Below are 19,866 nucleotides of genomic sequence, written 5' to 3' on the forward strand. Positions count from 1 at the left end.
CACTTGCATTGCCTGTCTAGGGCTCCTAATTTGGATTGCTTCTTTAAATGTCAGCATTGTTTATATTTTGCCAGACGTGCATTGCTTGAATATGTTTATTGCTGCTTTGAATCTCGCTACTGTTTGCATTTTGTCACACTTGCATTGCCTGACAAGGTTACCCAGTTTAGATTGCTGCTTTAAATCTCGCAACTATTTGCATTTTGCACACTTGCATTGCCTGGCTAGGGCTTCTAATTTAAGTTGCTGCCTTAAATATTGCCATTTATTTTATATGTTTACCACACTTGCATGGCCTAACTAGGGTTCCCAGTTTGTATTTGTATTTTGTATTCATTACGTTTATATAGCACTTTACGCCAAAGCGCTTTACAATACAACAACAAGAATACATTGTATTAAAAAAAAAAAGCATAACATTACAAAGTCATGAAACAAACCATCAAAAACAGTATATAGATCAATTAACCCAGTTCTAAAAGAGGAAAAGAGATGAATTAGAAGAAAGGGAAGTAGAAAGGGAGGTCAGAGCGGGGGAGGATGAGATAACAGGTTAGATTGCTGCTTTAAATCTCACTGCTATTTGCATGTTGCCACACGTGCATTTCTTGGCTAGGGCTCCTAATTTAGATTGCAGTTTTGAATCCCGCCATTGTTCATGTTTTGCCACACTTGCCTTTTGCCGACTAAGTCTTCCAGGGCTAGATTACTGATGTGAAGCTCACCACTGATTGTGTTCTTCCACACTTGCATTTTGCTTGACCAGGTTTTGCATTCTAGATTCCTGCTTTAAATCACACCAATGTTTATATTTTGCCACTCAGGCATTTTGCCTGACTGGGGCTGCTAATTGATACTGCTGCTTTGAATCTCACTACTGTTTGCATGTCATCACACTTGCATTGCCGGACTAGGTTTCTCAGTTTAGATTGCTGCTTAAAATCGTGCCACTGTTTTTCATTTTGCCACCCTTGCATTGCCAGACCAGGGCTCCTAATTGATATTGCTGCTTTGAAGCTCACCACTGATTTTATTTTGCAGCACTAGCATTTTGCCTGACTAGGGCCCCTAACAGATATTGCTGCTTTGAAGTTCACCACTGCTTGCATTTTATCACACTTGCATTGCCTGGCAGGGCTCCTAATTTAGATTGCTGCTTTGAATCTCACCATTGTTTATATTTTGCCAACTTCTTTTGCCTGACTAGGTTTCCCAGTTTAGAAAGCTGCTTTAAATGCCACCACTGTTTATTATTTGCCAAACTTGCATTGCCTGACTAGGGCTCCTAACTTCAATTGCCACTTAAATCTTGCTACTGTTTATATCTTGTCACACTTGTATTCTACCTGACAAAGGGCCTCATCAAAAGTTGGGTGGTGCAGTAAAAATGCAGCAGTGATAGCGGTACTGCTGCATTACTGCACCGCCCAATCACGAGTTTGATGGAAAGTTGGAGCATTCACCTCCAGCTTTAAGCTGGAGGTGAATGTGCCGACTTCCTGCTCATTTTTGATGCAATTACCACAGCACAATTACTGCCATGGTAATTGCACCGAAAATGCTCCATTGAGTCCTATGGACTTACAAAAATGGGCAATTACACCGTCACCGTCACTTGTGATCCGGCGGTAACGGCAGTTGTGTTGGCCAGTATTCCAGGAGATTTGAGTATACCCTACTATAAACATACATCACCCTCGGCATGAGCACCACCACCCCTAGAATACAGCTGAGTCCCACACAAAATTTGGTCCACTCTCTTGACAATTTGACACTGCACCTGTCCCGGTCCTGTTAGTATGGGCTGCTGTTAAGGACCTAGCCATTCCCTACCTTCCTTCAATCAGGCTAAGCAAACACGCAATTCAGACTATGGTCTTCCAAAGGGCGTTCACCCCGCAGCACTTCAAGGCTGCACCAATGGCAGTAGGCGCTATTCAAATGCCAAATAACACTACACCTCCCCTATTTCTACCAAATTTACGAAACAATACTTCAGCAACACATTGCTGATTTACAGCACATCTCTTTCTTATTTATCTTTTTTTATTTCTTAGTTATGTTCAGTTTTACACAGGCCTTTAGACCAGAATTAGCAATATTATTTATCTATATTGAAGGTTACATTTCTGTGTTCTAATTGCCCAAACTGTACCCTTGTCGAGCCCCCTGCAACGCCCCCCCCTCACCGATATTGTCCTACGTAATTACACGCAATTTCAGTCGGCTTTTAGGGACGTCTCTGAATTGTGCTGCTAGCACTCACCAGCAGTACAGGTGAGTTGAGTATTTCTTTCATGTTGACTGCCAACCGGGATGCTCCTGTTGCTATACAATTGAAGAATATTTCAAGTAAAAGTGCGGTTTCAAAGGGTAAAATCATATGTTTTGGCAATTATGAGTGAAAAATTAATGAGGACGGGTCTTCTTTTCACCTCCATTGTCAATACAGCTCCTCGTCACCCGGGCCTTTATGACCTGTCGTGTTCCGAGGGATTTCATTTGTCAGTATTGTCGCCCGTGGCATCAGGTTATTGGAACAGCTGCTGCGGAGGATCAGGGTTGGTGTCAATGCTGACTTTGCAAACCTGAGCTGATATACAGTATAATAGCAGAGACCGTATATTGAGGAAGGCTGGCTGGATTATATTGCATTAGTTACACCTGCGTCAGCTCGGAAAATAACGTTGGGCCTCTGCGCGTCCCAACGCACTCATTTTACCATCCTCAATTAAAGCATCAAGTACCATATGCCTGGTCTGTCGGCCATATTCCACATTTAAGTTTACAGAAGGCATGCTCTACATTTGCAAAGGGTAGTTGTGGCGTTGGCCCTTTAAGGGCGCGCACGCGACGGGGTGACGTTCACTCCGTCGCGTGCCCAGTTAAATAAACGGGGCGTGTCCGGTGGCGTCACAACCACTGGGGAGCCCACACTCTGTCTCCGTGTCTCTGTGTCACGAGGGTTGGGGGGCTCACGGATGGCGGAGTCCGGACACCGCCAACAGTGGCGACGAGGACCGGGATCACTCCCTGGGACAGGCAGAGATATTCGCTCGTAGCGTAGATGATCCTACGTGAGCGCTTCAGCGAATTCTGACCGCGGAGAGGGGAGAGACGCACGCGGCCGGCGGCCATTTTGATGATAGGCCTCGGATACTCACGGCTTCATAACGATGCGCGGTGAGCCATCCGGACACAATTTTGGACAATCCAGCGGCAGACAGCCAATGGAAACAGCACGTGTCAATTTTAAAATGAATCATTGACGTTTTCACTGTTTTTCACCGAGTTGATGGGTGAGACTTCATTGGAAGCCCGCTGAATACACTCGGGGTCTCCCCCCCTGCTCAATTTTTGGACGCTTCATTTTTCTGACTGCTGGCTGGAGCGGTACATCCACGAGGGGCACATCTGAAGAGAGGCAGAATTTGGACCGTGTCAGAAGGCTGCCTGCTGGTGGTGAGTTGCGGCCCCATTAATCATATCATCTGGGGTGCCTGTGCGCTATCCATCATGAGCCAAGCTGCTGCTGCTGCTCCTGCTGCTCCTGCAGCTCAGCCTCCGCCCGCCCTCCCGCTGAAACTACCTGGGTCCATACAGCCAATGCCTGAGTTTGATATCTCGGGCGCACCATCAAGCCTGTGACAGAGGTGGAAGATGTGGATTGATAGACTCGAGATGTACTTCAGGGCCACGATGGAGACGAGCGACGACAGTAAGCTGGCCACTCTCCTGTACTCTGCTGGCCCGGCAGTGCATGAGATTTTTCTGTCCCTGCAACCAGCGGATGGGTCGTTTGCGGCGGCAAAGGATGCACTCCATAATCATTTTCTGCCAATGGCCAATGCAGATTATGAACGTTTTCTCATGGGGACGGCTCGACAGAAGGATGACGAGACTCTAGATGTGTTCTAAGGGTGGCTGCGGAGACTGGCGGCGCCATGTGCGTGGAACGACCCTGAAGTCATGATTCGCAATCAACTCATTCAGGGGTGCGCCTCTGGGAAACTGCGGCACCAGATATTGCGCGAGCCGGGCATCACTCTTCTCCGCATCTTAGAACTGGGAAGATGCCACAAAGTGTCTGAACTGCGGGCGACCAGAATGGAAGCTAGTGCCCTCCCAGGCAAGGTGGAGGAAGTCTGCGCAGTCGGGAGAGGCCGTGGAGCGAGGCGCCCCATGTACACCCATGGCCCGCGCCCGCCAGGGACAACCTCCTTGTGCCCAAAATGCGGGTACGACCTCCAGCACCCGGCTGAATGCCCTTCGACTGGGGTGAAGTGTGGTAGGTGCGGAGGCGTGGACCATTTCGCCAAGATGTGCTGATCTGCAGCTCCTAAGGTAGTGCCTAGGGGGCCTGTTCGAGCCGGTTTCTTCCGACCCCAGAGGGCGTCCCACGTTGCTCAAGTGGACCAGGGTGACGAAGGGGCCCCTCAGGAGGCGGAGGAGGAGGAAGAGGATGAATAAAACATTTTCTTTGTGTCCAGTGTGAGCATGCTGAAATCCCGCTCCAAGAGGCAGCCCAGATGCAATGTGCTGGTCAATGGGGACTCTATACCAATGCTAGTGGACACCGGTGCATCTGTGAATGTGATGGCCAGACAGCACTATGACACCATGCAGATCCCGCCCACGCTGACCATGCCAAGGGCACGCATTTTCGCTTTCGGGGGCGACCAGCCCATTCCCTTGGACGGCGTGTTCGTGGCTGAAGTTCAATATGGCGACTCACATATACGGGCCAGGTTCTATGTCACGCCGGTGAGCAACAACACACTGCTGTGCTGCGGCTGAAGCTCTGGGCATTGTAACCTTCGCCTATTCGGGGTACCTAGACGACATTCAGGTGCTCCTGGCCAAACACAGCTCCCTGTTCGAAGGCATTGGACAGTTGGTGGGTGAGCCGGTCCGGCTCCACATCGATGAGTCGATCCAACCAGTGGCATCGGCGAGTTCCTTTTCATCTCAGGGATCTGGTGGATCGAGAGCTGGACAATCTCATAGGGCTGGACATTTTTGAAAAGGTTGAAGGCCCCACCCCATGGGTGTCTCCCATTGTCATCGCACGCAAGCCCAAACAGCCCGACGCGGTGAGGATCTGCGTGGACATGCGACTCCCCAACAAGGCCATAAAGAGAGAAAGGCACTTGACCCCTACCATCGATGACATTATAGCGGAACTGCAAGGGGCGAGGTTCTTTTCCAAACTGGATCTGAGAGCAGGCTATCATCAGGTGGTCCTGCACCCTGAGTCCCGCTACATCACAACGTTTACCACTCATCGAGGTCTTTACCGATATAAGAGGTTGAGCTTTGGGGTGTCTTCCGCGGCGGAGGTGTTCCAGAACATCATAAGAGGAGCACTGGCTGATCTGGATGGAGTCCTTAACATCAGCGACGACATCCTGGTGTATGCCAGGTCAGAAACAGAGCATCTGGCACGCCTGGCCAAGACCTTTGAGCGCCTTCGCTCGCTGGGACTCACCCTACACAAGGACAAGTGCGAGTTCCTGAAAACAACGATCAAGTTTTTCGGATTCGTATTTAAGGTGGATGGGGTGTCGCCGGACCCCCGTAAATTGAGGGACATAAAGGAGGCGCGTCCGCCAGAAAATGTTGCGGAGGTGAGGAGCTTTTTGGGCATGGTCACTTATTGTGGCCGGTTCGTCAGCAATCTGGCGTCCCGCTCAGAGCCGCTGAGATCTCTGACGAAGAAAGATACCGTCTGGCAGTGGGGCCCCCTTGAGCAGGCGGCATTCGATGATATCAGGAGTGCTTTGTCGGCGGACGACACCATGGCGTTCTTCGATCCGAGCCTGCAGACAGAGATCGTAGTGGATGCCAGCCCCTATGGCCTGGGGCAGTGTTTACCCAAGTGGGGAGTGACCAGGAGATTCGACCCATAGCATACGCCAGCCAGGCGCTCTCCGACACCGAGCAAAGATACTCCCAGATTGAGAGGGAGGCCCTGGCGGTTCTGTGGGGTTGCAGACATTTTTGCCTCTACATCCTGGGGCGCCCCGTGACTGTGGTCACGGACCACAAACCGCTGTTGCCGATCATGGCGGGCTCATCATCCCGTCCACCAGTGAGAATAGAGCGCTGGATGCTCGCCCTGCTCTAGTATGGAGTGTCGTTGACATATCGTCCAGGGGCTAACAACGCGGCGGACTACCTTTCTCGACACCCAAGAGGGGACTCGCAGGAATCGACGTCGGCTGAAGAGGCCGACGAACATGTCCGCCTGGTCATGGAAACGGCCACCCCAAACTCCATGCAGGTGGAGGAGCTGGAGCTCGCATCGAAGAGCGACGAGTGTTTTGCCCTCCTGAGGGAAGCAATGCAGCGGGGTGCCTGGACGACGGTGCTGGAAGCGGTAGAACGCAGGACATGTGAAGCCAGAGTGGCTCTGGAGCAGTTATGGCGAGTGAGAGAAGAACTGACATTCTCGGAGTTGGGGCTGCTACTAAGGGGTGAGAGGATCGTGGTGCCCCAGGCCAAAGTTGCACAGGTCATCGCCCTGGCGCACCAGGGCCACCAAGGGGCGCCCAAGACAAAAGCTCACCTCCGCCACAAGGTGTGGTTCCCGGAGCTCGAGCGGAAGGTGGAAGCGTTTGTGGCATCGTGCGTATGGTGCAAGGCTGCGGCACCGGCCCAGCGGGAACCGTCCATTGAAACAATGCCAAGAGGGACTAGGCCATGGGAAGTAGTGCACGCAGACTCCGGGTCCACGTCGAGAGGCACTCACTTCCTAGTTGTGGTGGACGAGTGGTCCTGATACCCAGAGGTCGAGTTCATAGAGTCTGTCGCATTTGAGAACGTGGTGGTGGCACTGGAGAAGATTTTCGCCACCCATGGCCTGCCCTCCGTGCTGTGCTCCGACAACGGGGCACCATTCCAAGGCGAGAGTTTCGCTGAGCTCATGAAGGAGTATGACATTCAGCACCGGCGGGTAACCCCACTTTGGCCCCCGGCCAATGGGGAAGCAGAGCGCATGATGCGCACCCTTAACAAAGTCTTCAGGATTGCCCACGGAAAAGGCGAGTGCTTGCAGAGGGCACTGTATGTCTTCCTGCAGGGATATCGGACCACACCCCACTCCTCAACGGGTGTAGCACCGGCGGAGGCTCTCTTCCAAAGATGCCCGAGAGACGTTATACCAGAGGTGGGGGACAGGGACCCCGCCGTCATTGACAATGAACAGGTCGAGGAGGACAGACGAACAATGATGCAGATGGAAAACATCCGGAGAGGCCTGAGACCCCCACACATCGCGTTGGGGGATGAGGTGCTGGTGAGGAATCGCCACCCACAAGGCAAGCTCTCCCTCACGTATGAACCTGCCCCCCTGGATGTCGTGGCGGTGAAGTGCTCTATGGTGACAGCCTCTGATGGCACGTCGTCCGTGACTAGGAATGCCTCCTTCTTCAGGAGAATCGGCGACCCAAGAGTGGACAGCCCGGACAACCGAGAGGGTGAGGATGCATTAGATGAAGGTGGGGGTGAAAGCCCCGCCGTGGACTCTCCTGCTCGGGGCACACCAGGTCAAGAAACACCGGCCAGGGATGTTGGCAGGAGGTACCCCCTGCGAACAGGGCGTGGGAAACCTGCCCGTCTCACAGACTATGAAACGGACTTAGCTGGGGAGGCTGACCTGGGGACATGGTCAGGCCGTGACAAGCACCCTCGGGGGATCCAGGGTGGCTGTTAATAAATGGGGGTTTTTGTTGTGTGCGTAGTTGCGTGCTTTACAAATGTGTGATAGTTAGTCCCTCCTATTTCCAAGTTGTTGTTATGGAAAAGGAGGAGTGTGGCGTTGGCCCTTTAAGGGCGCGCACGCGACGGGGTGACGTTCACTCCATTGCGTGCCCAGTTAAATACACGGGGCGTGTCCGGTGGCGTCACAACCACTGGGGAGCCCACACGAGAAACATCTCTGTCTCTGTGTCTCTGTGTCACGGGGTGTGGGGGGCTAACGGACGGCGGAGTCCGGACACCGGCAACAGTAGTTGTCTTTGGGACCGTTGCTATCTAACCAGAGGCGTAGCCAGGATTATAGTGCCAATGAGGCCTGAAGCTAATGCAGTTGGGCCCACTGCACTGACAAAAATATCTGTAAATGCCCACACAACGCTGCTGAGTGGGCATTTACAGATTTTTCGGTGGGCCATGCCCCTCAGGCACTACCCTGCCTACGCCTCTGTATCTAACTGCAAGAGAACATGCTTACTTTGTTTGTTTGCCGCTTTAATATTTTTGCAGGAGCACAGTTCACACAATTTGCTCAAAATTCTGAGGTGAAAAGTCGCCACGTTGCTCTGGTCTGCGTTAATATGTTATGCACATTTCAGAATGGTATGTGTAATGTGTTACGTGAGAGTGCGCAACAGAGTGATGTAACTCTGCCTCGCAGGAATAAAAGGGGCGTTTCCGCACAAACAAGTTGGAGTACGCCTGGAGCCCAAAAGGTGAACACTGTGTGTGTGTGTCCTCTGTGGGGTGAGGTGTTCCCGGGCCCAGCTCGGCGCCGGCGACATGCTAACAGTATGGATGTCGTGGCAGGCTGTGCTACAGGTAATTTGGCAATGGCAGTTGTTGCAGTTGGTTGGGTGTGTTGTGCTTTGAATATATGGACTTGCATTTAGACAGAGACTGCTGGTGGTGTGATACGTTGGTTGGCTGATTGACCATTGACCATTACGTTATTCTAAGTAGACATTGAAGTGAACATGAAGTAGGAAATGATCAGTAAATCATTGTATTTGTGTGCTTTGATGGATGTGAAATAACGTGGCTTACATGGTATTTGAGCTGGAAATAGTGTGGCCATTTTGCTTGCAATGGTGTATGCTGTCTGGCCCATCATTTGTCCATTAGATACATTGGGCCCCATCAAGAGTTTGGCAGTGTGGTAAAACGTGGCAGTGAATTAATTACGCATTTTTGGCAATAATGTCTTTCCAGCCACTTTTATTGCACTTTCAAATTCGGAGATTGGATATAAATTGGAGGCATGTAATTGCATATATCTGAAAGTATCTCCTCACATTTGGTCCCGATTCATGGAAAAAGGTGCAATGATCCTGCAAAGCCTGCACACCAAAAACGATTCTGCGAGGCCTGCCGCGCAGAAGAAAATCTGCTCGCTATGCGTACTCATGAATTTGTTCACGCAAAGTAACCCTATGAGCAAGTCGCGGCAGGAACGCCGATGATACGCCCACACGCAGAGCCATTCCAGCCATGGATACAGATATTTGCGCACTCCTCATGCACGATGGAATGCACCCCAGAAAAACTGCCTGCGAACCCCCACAATCAGGTCAGCACCCCACCCGGGGAGCACAGGTTTCCTCCTAACTAGTCCCAGTACCCCCTCAACATGCATACCACGTATCGCGTATCGTACAAATCATCATTTCCCGGTACACACACGTGTGAACCCCTTTAAACCGTTCCTGCCCCACTACACTTCTTAAGCGAACCCCTAAGTCTGATCGGAACCCCAATGTGTGCATGCACCCCTAAATCCAACATCCAAACATCTCTCTGCACAGTGATGATGTGCAAGTGTCTGTACGCCTGCCTTCAGGTGGCGGCAAGGTCAAGTGCTTTGCGTGGACATTTGCCTGATGAGAGGTTGCACAGACAGATCAATGAATACGCTTGGTTATGCGCATCTGTGGGCGTGCGATGGACTGCCAGTGGGCCGTATTTAACGTCCACATTTTCGCTTTCTTCCCCATTTTGCATGTTCCACCTCCTACTCCAGTCTATACACAGGCCACGCCCATGCTCTGTGAGGTGTCTCGCGCAAGGCACTCAGCCGCTCAATGAGATGTGCTGAGCCTGCGCGAAGTCCCCGCAAAGTACGAAATAGTCCCGCGCAGTCGATTCCATGAATCGACAGAGTTTTGTGTGCGGTTTGGCACGCAAGGTCCCTATTTACCATGCAAATTATTCCATAAACCAGGTCCTAAAAGTAGAGGAAAAATCACCACAGGAACTATCATCTCTGGGGATTCCTCCAAAATCCTCATGGACTCCAGTGGAATACAGAAAAGGGGATTAACACTGTCATTCTGCATCTTGTACTTGGGCAAATTTCAATCAATTTCATGTGGCAGAAACAGTAATTGATTATGACAGAAATTCAATAGGAATTACCACCAAACGCGAAGCGAGGCCCATTTTGTTTTCTGATATAATGGAGTGGGTACTCATCATGTGAATCTGTTAACCGATTATGTCCATATATTGCTGAATATGGTGATGGGATGTAGATGCTTCATTTTAGTGGCTATCTGCATGTACTTGGCGCAAGAGTTCCCTGTGGATATTGACTGGCTCTAAAGATTATTAAATAACTTTGGGCCTGGTTTGCACCATGTGATAAGTCCTTTCTCGGTGAGGATGAGGATGCTCGTTCCATGCGGATGGTCTTTGATTGTGGGACAGCCTTTTATAAAGTGTCTGGATTCTGAACTGCGGTTGAGTAGGACCCAATTTTGTGTGAGCCTCTTTTGTAGAAGAAGGGTATTTCTTTTGTGACTATTATATGAGTCTGGTGTCTGTATTTTATGTAGCACTTATGTTTGTCCCACCAGTGTTTAGGACTTATGGTCATTGATATTGGTGTAGTGTGGACTAGGACCCATGGTCACATTGTTGAGTGGCTAAGTTGAGGTGTATTGCTTTACTAAATGTGTGTTTTGATGTTAAGAAGTATGATGTTTTGTGGGGTGTTGCTGATGTTCCTCCTAGGGGGTTGCTTACTGCTAAACAAAGGTTCTAGTGATGATTTCTGTGGATTGGATCTTATGGTTGACCTTTTTCTTGATGATGCCGAATGTTTTGAAATGGATGTGGCAATGGCGGTTTGCTTTGTTCTGATGAGACCACTGCACCGTGGGGCATGAAAAAGGCTAAATATGTGTTTCGGAAGACGTGAGATCAGACACCACCATTCACAATGTCGGAATGCAAAGTGACCTCATCCCTCGCTCCCCCACCCTCCGCCCCCAGTGTATCAGCAGTTTTCTACCATCAGCTTAGCCTGATAACTCATTTGTACTAAGGCCCCTAGGACATAGGCTCATTTTGGGCTGTCCTCAAATGGTGGTAAGAGCTCAATGACCAGTTGTAAACCTGGAGGATAATACTCCTACAAGTAGTTCTTGTCTGATATCAGAGTTATGGTGTGGAGGGCGCTGTGATGTTATTGTAGTTTGCTCCATATAAAACAAATCTATTCAGCTAGGCTATTTGACAAAATGTAATGCTTCTAGTACCGTTCCTCTGTAACTTCGGAACACCTTTCAACAATGCCTTGTTATTACCTGTACCACTGCCTATGAATTATCTGATTAAGTGAATGTCCTGTAACAGCGCCACAATGCCTCAGGGCCGCTGGGCGCTTTATAAATCCAAATAAATAAACATAAAATAAATAAATGAATCTGTCCAGCTTAATTGAAGTTGCTGGCCTCATTGTGCTTCCAGGTAATACGGTGCAGTGGGCTTTAGGGGTTACGATAAGAGGCTGTAAGTGGCCAGGAGGAGCACAGCACCCACCTATAAAGGTGGTTTCAGGAACAAGGGAAGATGAGTTGCCCAACTGTACTCTGTGATTTCAAATCTCTAAAGGTAAGAGGGGATTTTGTTTGTGTTGAGCGGCATACATCAGGAGAACACAAGGATATGAAAGGGTAAGTATTTATTTAAGCAATATGACCCAAGCAGCGGGGGCATTACCGACTCAGGTAATGCCTTGGGGCCCATAGGTATATGCCCCGAGCGAAGAGAGGGCTTTACCGAAGGCCCCGGGGCATTACCTGAGTCGGTAATGCCCCCGCCGCTCGGGTCATATTGTTATTAGTACCCCGGCCCGCATTATGTACGTGACCGGGGCACTAAAAGCTTTTTTTTGTCCCGAAACGCTGCTGCATTTCGGGAGAAAAAAAAAAGGATGAGAAAGAAAATGGCCACTGCCATGGAAAGGGAAAACAGAGTCCGTTTTCCCTTTCCATGGTGGCCATCGGGAGCGGACGCGCTGGGAAAACAAGTGTTCCCAGCGCGTCCTCTCCCAAAAAAGGATCAAAAAGAAGGTAAGTGGGGTTGGGAGGGCGGGAGTGGGATGGGGAAGAAAAAAAAACAAACGTACCTGCGTCCCCGGCGAGGGACGAGGGAAGCCTCCAGCCATGTGATGGCGCGGAGTGGGGATGTCCCCGCTCCGAGTCTCCACATGGCTGGAGGCTTCCCTCGTCCCCCGCCGGGGACCCAGGAATAAGAAGGTAAGTTGGGGGGACGGGTGGTTCGGGAAGGGAATAAAAAAAAAAGAAGACTTACCCGAGTCCCTGGCGGGGGGCGAAGGCAGCCTCTCAGCCGGGGAGGGTCGGAGCGGGGATGGCTCCGCTTTGAGCCTCCTCATTGCCTGAGGGGCTGCCACGCCCCCCGCCGGGGACAAAGGCCGTGGAATCCCGACGGAGGGATTCCCGGCCTGGTAACGACTCGGCGAGGGCCAATCAAAATGGCTCTTTCATTCTGATTGCGCCCTCGCTGGGTACTAATAAGATATATAAGTAAGGACACCCAGCTGCCCACATGCAGCCTGATCTCCCTCAAGAGGCCATCAACTGAATTAATTTAGAACTTTTACAAAGGTAAACATACTTCGCACTGGGCTGGTAGAATCCTCATGTAGCAGCATTCCACTTGATGACATCACTGAGATCCCTGCACAGGCAGGCACCGCTCAAGCCACATCATAAAAGTTTGTTAAAGTAGGATTTTTTTGTGAATAAAGTTGTGCCAGTTATGCCATATTTTTCTATGCTTGCTGGCAGAAAAGCAAATGGAGTTGTCTCTTGGGGAAGTCAGGGTTCGGGGGTGGGGGGCTGTCCTTACTAATGGAAAGGGGAGAAAGAAAAAAAACAGCCCCATGGCATCCAGATGTAGATACACTGCCTGTCCACGCTTCTGGGGCAGTGAAAGAGGGTTAAGTGGGGAACAGCTCTTTCTCTTGGAAAGGGAAGGAGGAGAAACGTCATTGCCTGTGGCATCCATCTGTAGATACGCTGCTTGCCTGTACTCCTGGGAGCATTGAGACAGGTTTCATTGGTAAACAACAATTACTCCTCGAAAAGTAAGGAGGAGAAAAGCCATTGCCCAGGGTATCCAGATGTAGAAACGTCTTTTGTCTGCACTTCTCTGAGCCCTGAGAGAAGGTTCAATGGGGATCAGTTCCTACTCCTGGACAGCAGAGGAAGAGAAAAGCCATCACCTGCGGCATCCAGAAGTAGATAAGTCTTCTGTGTGCATTTATGGGAGCTTTGCAAATTCAGCAGGAGGACAACTCTTACTCCTGGAAAGGGAAAGAGGAGAAAAGCCATCACCCGGACATCAAGCTGTGAATAAGTTGCCTGTCTGCACTTCTAGGGACAATGAGAGAGGGTTGATTGGGGAACAGCTCTTGCTCTTGGAAAGGGAAGGAAGAGAAAAGCCATTGCCCATGGTATCCAGATGTAAATTAGTATTTTAAGTTAATGAAGGGTGGTTGTCAGACGCTGACACTGCATCAGTTAAAGTTAATTTGGGCTTTTGATGGAGCAGCAGCTTGTTGGCCATTAGTGCACAACCAAGTGCTACATATAGCTAAGAAGGTAGGCAATGCTTCACCCCAGACATGCACTCCAGCATCAAATAGTTTTGTTTACAGATAAGCTTTGTTACATTCATCATTCAAAGAGTTTGACTTTTCTTGAGGTTGGTCTAGTCGGTGACTCCTTGAATACCCATTCAACTTGTGGCGTAGCGTAATTATAGTGTGCATTCTGGAAATTAACTGTGTCCTGTCTCACTGGAGTTGGTGGAAAAAGTGAAAGGAATGGCCACATCTAACAGAACAAGAGAAGAAACTCCCTGAGATCTGCGCCAATTGTTTTTAGTTTTCAAGTTTTAATGGTCTCATCACACGTAATGCCCTTCCTGATGACACGTGTTTTGGCGAGAAATTGCCTTTATCTAATCAGTGCAGAGTCTAATTAAAATGAACAATTGTAAGAATGACAAAAACCTAACATATAAGGACAAAAAGGAATTGTTTGTTTGTACATATTGTATGAAAATGAGCATTGATCATTAGTAGACATGATCATATTATTAACAACCATATAATTAATTAGTATGTCAAATAGAGGTAAGATTAAATTGACAGAGATTGTGGGTTGGTGTTAGGGAGGATTGGTAGGAGTTGAGAGAGGCGAAAGTAAAAGAAAAGAGGAATCATCAGCTCACTGCAATTTCTTATCGTGTACAAAATAGCATTATTTCAATTAATTTACTCTTTATTGAATTAGAGCGTCCTTACCATATTTTCTATGGGTGTCGTACCAGATTCTTATTATCAATATATCAAGGGTCAAAATCCCTTCATAGCTGTAAACAAATATAATGAGGAAGCTATTGTTTAGTATTTTGTTATATACATAAAGTCATCTTAGATCTAATCATATGAGGCGTCTCTCTGTGTTGTTTCAGGTACCCCTGCACTACACCATATGCTCCTTTTACAAGCCACTTCCATTCAACACCTGTTGTCATGTTATCTACAAATCGTGCAGAGTGTATAAGTGCCGTGGAGATCCATATCTCTCGTAAGGTATACAATCTTAAAACCCCTCTGCTTCATAGTATATACACGGCTTTCACTAAGTGTTTTTAAAGTCCTTACAAGACAATTGTACTAGTGCTGGATCAGAGTGAATTCTTATCGTAATCGAATTGTATGTCATTCACGTTGGCTCCTTTCTTTCGGGACGCTGATGCCATACTGTTCGTTAAATGTATATGTCGCCATGGTTACCCTGCTCGGCACAGCACCCATTGTCAAGGCAGCGTGCTGTCCGAGAAGCCACCCCGTTTTGTTTAGATTATTAGTGCCGCCATCTTGGAACGTTTTTGAACGCTGTTATGGAGATAGAGTGTCAGTTCTTCCCTAAAGTCATGCGCGCCTGAAGTGTTCATATAATACATATGTACATATAAGTATGTTCTGTATCAATCCCCGAACCGGAGTGAAAATGTATTAAGTTGTGTCTGAAGTATTCGACTTTAACTATGGTTTCATGTCTGCGTTTATCGCGTTGGGGCTGCTATGGTGGCGAGTCAAGCTACAAATCTTTTGATGTAAAGCGGTCTTGGCCCAGATCGTAAACCCATGAAAATATAACTATATAATTCTACTGTGATTTTAAAAATCCCTCAGTGATCCATATGTAGTAAACATGCTGTAAAGTCTGAGTTAGACAGTTTACCAATACACACTGTTAAGATAACAAAGGAGCACATGTCCACACATCCTAGACTAGGTGCAGTAGTCATACAATTAGATGATTATATGCAAGTGCATAATAGTAAGGTTCCTAGGTAATGCATGCACTCTACAATCACAGGAAGGATGCCATTTCATCATCTGAATTGAGGCCAGTCACAGTTGTGTTCAAATGACATATTATTCTGGCCTCAGCTTGTCTGACTAGTTTGATTCTGTCTCCTCATCTTCTTCCAAGGTAGCTTTGTTACATGTTAATATCATGAAGAATACGTCCATATGATTATACCAATTCACATATATACACAAAAAGGTTTTTCGTGATGATGTTAGTGATTTCCAACTATTACATAACTGTACACAGGTTACAAGACTGTGCCAACTGTATGGCCATCAGTTTCGCCCGCAAGGGCTTCATCAAGGCAATGCAGTAAATAAAATATGCTGTTGACATAGCAAAAGAAAAGGGGATGGATCTGGGAAAGGCAGAAGTCCAAAGAGAGAGAAGGGAGACACAAAGTACATAACAAATGAAAAACAAAGACACAATAATGTAGCTCTCTTCAAAACTACAGTACATTAATTACCATAAGAGAGTCCACATAGGTGCTGTCCCAAAACAAAATCAATCAAACTCAATTAATTGGTCTGACCCTACAGTTATCAACGATTACATTTAGGAATCAAATTGTATGCGCAGGCTTCACCTGACGTGAATTCAAAAGAGTACAGGTGTACAAAAAGACATGCTCATTGTACGATAAAATTCCTAAAGGATGTGCATGTTAGGTCATTTCAAGGATGTCCTCTAAACATAAGATCTTTAGGGATCTTTTAAGTGTCACTAACTAGTGCATTGGCTATATCATAGTGTTGATTAGAAATGCACTCACTTGGGTATAAAGCCATCAATTGCCACTCTGGTAAGGATTAGCCAATTGGTTGTGTTCTAGTCAGGTTATCTGAATAAACAGTGTTTTATTAAGTTATTGAATAATTTTAGTATTAGCATGTGGCCATTAGAATCATATGTTAAATCAAAGCAAAGTTCAACTATGTACTTACATAATGATGGGCTGGTTCCCAAATGTACAGGTAGGGTTAATCAGTAACTTAGAACACTGCGACATTTTGAATGGCATTTATGATTGCACACAATGGGCCTCATTACGAGGTAGGTGGTAAGGGATTACCGGCACCGATAAGGACACCAGTGCCGGTAATCCCTTACCACCCTATTCCGAGGTCCCTTAGCGGGTCCCTTCCTTAACGCCTGGCCTGACCAGGTGTTAAGGACGGGACCCGTTAAGGGACTTCAGAGCTAATAACGGTACCGCAAATTGCGGTACCGTTATTAGCTCCATCCCCATTGAGCCCTATGGAATGGTTCCCGGAATGGGGACTTACCGGGTCCTCCAAGGTTGGATTGACCCGGTAAGCCCCTACTTTGGGAACCCGGACACGGTATGCGGTAAAGGGGTAGCCATGGTGCTAATAGCACCATGGCTACCTCCTACCTCGTAATGAGGTCCAATGTATTGAAATACAGGTGTAAATGTCACCACTGTATCTTTTTGCATTCTTGTGCTGAGTTTTCATTGTACATTTAAGAGAATGCAACTGGGTGGGTGTCACCAAACATCTCGTAGATTAATACACTGTGACAAAAGGCCATTTCCCATGGCATCCAGCTGTAGATAAGCTGCCTGCCCGTACATCTGAGAGAACTGAGACAAGGTTCATTGGGAAACAACACTTATTCCTGGAAAGGGAAAGAGGAGAAAAGCCATTGCATGTGATGTCCAGCTGTAAACAAGCTGCCTGCACTTCTAGCGGCACTGAGGGAGGATTCAGCGGGGCACAGCTCTTACACCTGGAGAGGTAAGGACAGGAAAAAACATTTCCTGTGGCATCCAGCTGAAAATAAGATGCCTGCACTTCTAGCGACACAGAGACAGGGTTCATTAGAAAACAGTGCTTACTCCTGGAAAAGGAAGGAGGAGGAAAGGCATTGCTCATAACATCCAAATGTAGAAAAGTCTTCTGTCTGCACTTCTGGGGAGCTCTGAGACAGGGTCCAGTGGGGAACAGATCTTACTCCTGGAAAGGGGAAGCGATAAAAGCCATTGCCTGTTGCTCCCAGCAGTGGATAAGCTCTCTGCCTTCTCTTGTGGGGGCATTAAGTGATTCTGGTCGGTGCTGCCTTTTATATTCACTGGTCTCTGCGTTGCTTTAATTCTTCAATTGATTATTGCTCTCAAGTTATGGATCTTGCGTTGCAGAACGTGCAATTCCTCAGTGGGCATGGAGTCTGTCATGGCAAGTGTGCAAGCGGTTTTGCTTCCACATTAGGCACCAACAGCAGCTGAAAACTGTATTAAAAAGATAAGCATGACACAACATAGGTTTTTTTTTACATTAAAATCTGCCCATTTACTAAGAACAGCCAGCCTGGCAATAATTACATTATATAGCGTTGAAATAACCAGTCCGTATTCCCTGCTTACTTATCATGCTCACTACAACCAAAAAATGATGGGTGGATGGTTTTGAATAAATCTAAAGCACTGGCACTGCTCTGGGCAACCTTCCATACCACAGTTTTTTAGCCTGCCTGTGGCATTGCAAAAGGGGTCCAGCCATATCAGTGAGTTACTGCCACCAATGGTAGCAGCCCAGCCAGAACTGCTTGCCCAGGTCCCCTCTCCACAGCAACACAAGCACCCCAGACATGTCCCAGCCGATCATGCTCAAGCCAATTAGAAAACACACAGAAAAGGCCAATGACACTTCTTCAACAGTCGGCAGAAAACGTCATCTTATTCTGATTGCACATCAAATCCACAGATCTTTAAAGTACAAATTGCTTAATATTGCACTAATGTAGAAAAAAAGTGGAAAAACCACATATCTGGCAAAGAAAGACGTTCCTCAGGTGATCCGGCAACACTGGTTATTATAAGGGCCAAGCAAAATACAAGTACAATATCTGATTGTAAGAATTGACGTAAATCGTGGAGAATATAGTAAAGTCAAATTTCCATCCGGTATCTTAAAAAAACATTCTGTAAAATCATGCTCCTTTCATATAATCTGAACACACAAAGGGTAAATTACGAATTCAGAGTACATTTGAGAATATCCACCAATAATCCCCCCTACGTTTGACCAATGTGTACTCCTTTAGTACATAACTCGTTGATAAACGTATCAGTCGAAAGCTCGAAAGCTCTCCATTTCATAACTCTTTCAACTGCTTCCCTTAAACAGAAATACTCAAGTGAAGCCCAAGCAATTAGCATCCTCCAGGCCTCTTGTTGTGCACTAAATCAAATCTGTGATATTGGGTATTTCAGTTCAAACCCCGCCCCCCCAGAACTTTATTTCAGTGTGCCCAAAGCTGTAAGAGTTTTTAAAGTACCCCTCTTTCCAGACATTGACGGCTCTATGGAAAGGTTTATAGCTTGCTCGTTGAATTCATAATGGCTACAATTTGCTCTGTTTGTGATATTCCGAGGACCTCGCGTTTCATTTTGCTTAGGTAGTTAAGCCTTTCCATTAAAGTTATTCTCTTTAGACTTAAGGTAATTTTCGAGTAGGATGGTAATTTATAGTCACTCTCCATCAGCCATGTCATTTAATTAATGCAAGAAACACTTCTTCCTCTGATATCTTTGTACAAAAATAATCAAACATCGGGACGAGATTCCTTGATGGCCCAGTGCCCTGAATGAGGAAAAGGAAAATGGACACATATTTTGGAGGAACCGTGACAGGATGGACCCGCACATCCCACTCACACCTGCAGTAACTGGACATTAAATTGTGCACTGTAAACAAAACCTTTGATCATCCAAAAAAAAAAAACTGATTGGTGGATGGATTTCACCTTGCTAGCGAGGCCATAGGCCTGCAGGCCGCAGCTCCTGCACCATTGATGTCGTTTTTGGGGTAAAGTAAGATGGGCCTCGCTATATATCTGTATGCTACTATGTACGTCCCCACCGTCCTGCTCACGTGCCTGGTCTCAGGTGCTTTTAATGATAACCACCATATCACACCAGTACGCTTACTCTCTACAATACACCATCATTCAACTAGAACACAGATATACCCCTCTTAATTCGGCCTAGCTGTTCACATACGAACACGACTCCATGATCACCTCATCACCCTAATAAAAACGCAACTAGCTGAGCACCTTGCAGCTACCTGTTTGCATAGGTGTTCCTCAGGCCTAACGCAGCCAGAACCCAGTCTGGGTGTCCTCCCACCAGACTGAACACATCCAACTTATTTCCTCAGCACCACACCTATTCGCTAGGAAGCAGCTATCACCTAACATCTACACCAGCTGCACACTTATCCGGTGCACCCACGCACCATACGACACTCTCTCTCTACTGACATAAACTACGGTTCCCGAGGGCATTCAACCTACCAGCGCTTTGAGGTCATACCAATGATATAGCAGGCACTATATGAATGCCAAGTAACATAACATAACATAACATAAATTAGGCAAGATCATC

This window comes from Ambystoma mexicanum, chromosome 7q (genome assembly GCF_040938575.1).
Source record: "Ambystoma mexicanum isolate Mex_15411 chromosome 7q, UKY_AmexF1_1, whole genome shotgun sequence".
NCBI classification, from domain to species: Eukaryota; Metazoa; Chordata; class Amphibia; order Caudata; family Ambystomatidae; genus Ambystoma; species Ambystoma mexicanum.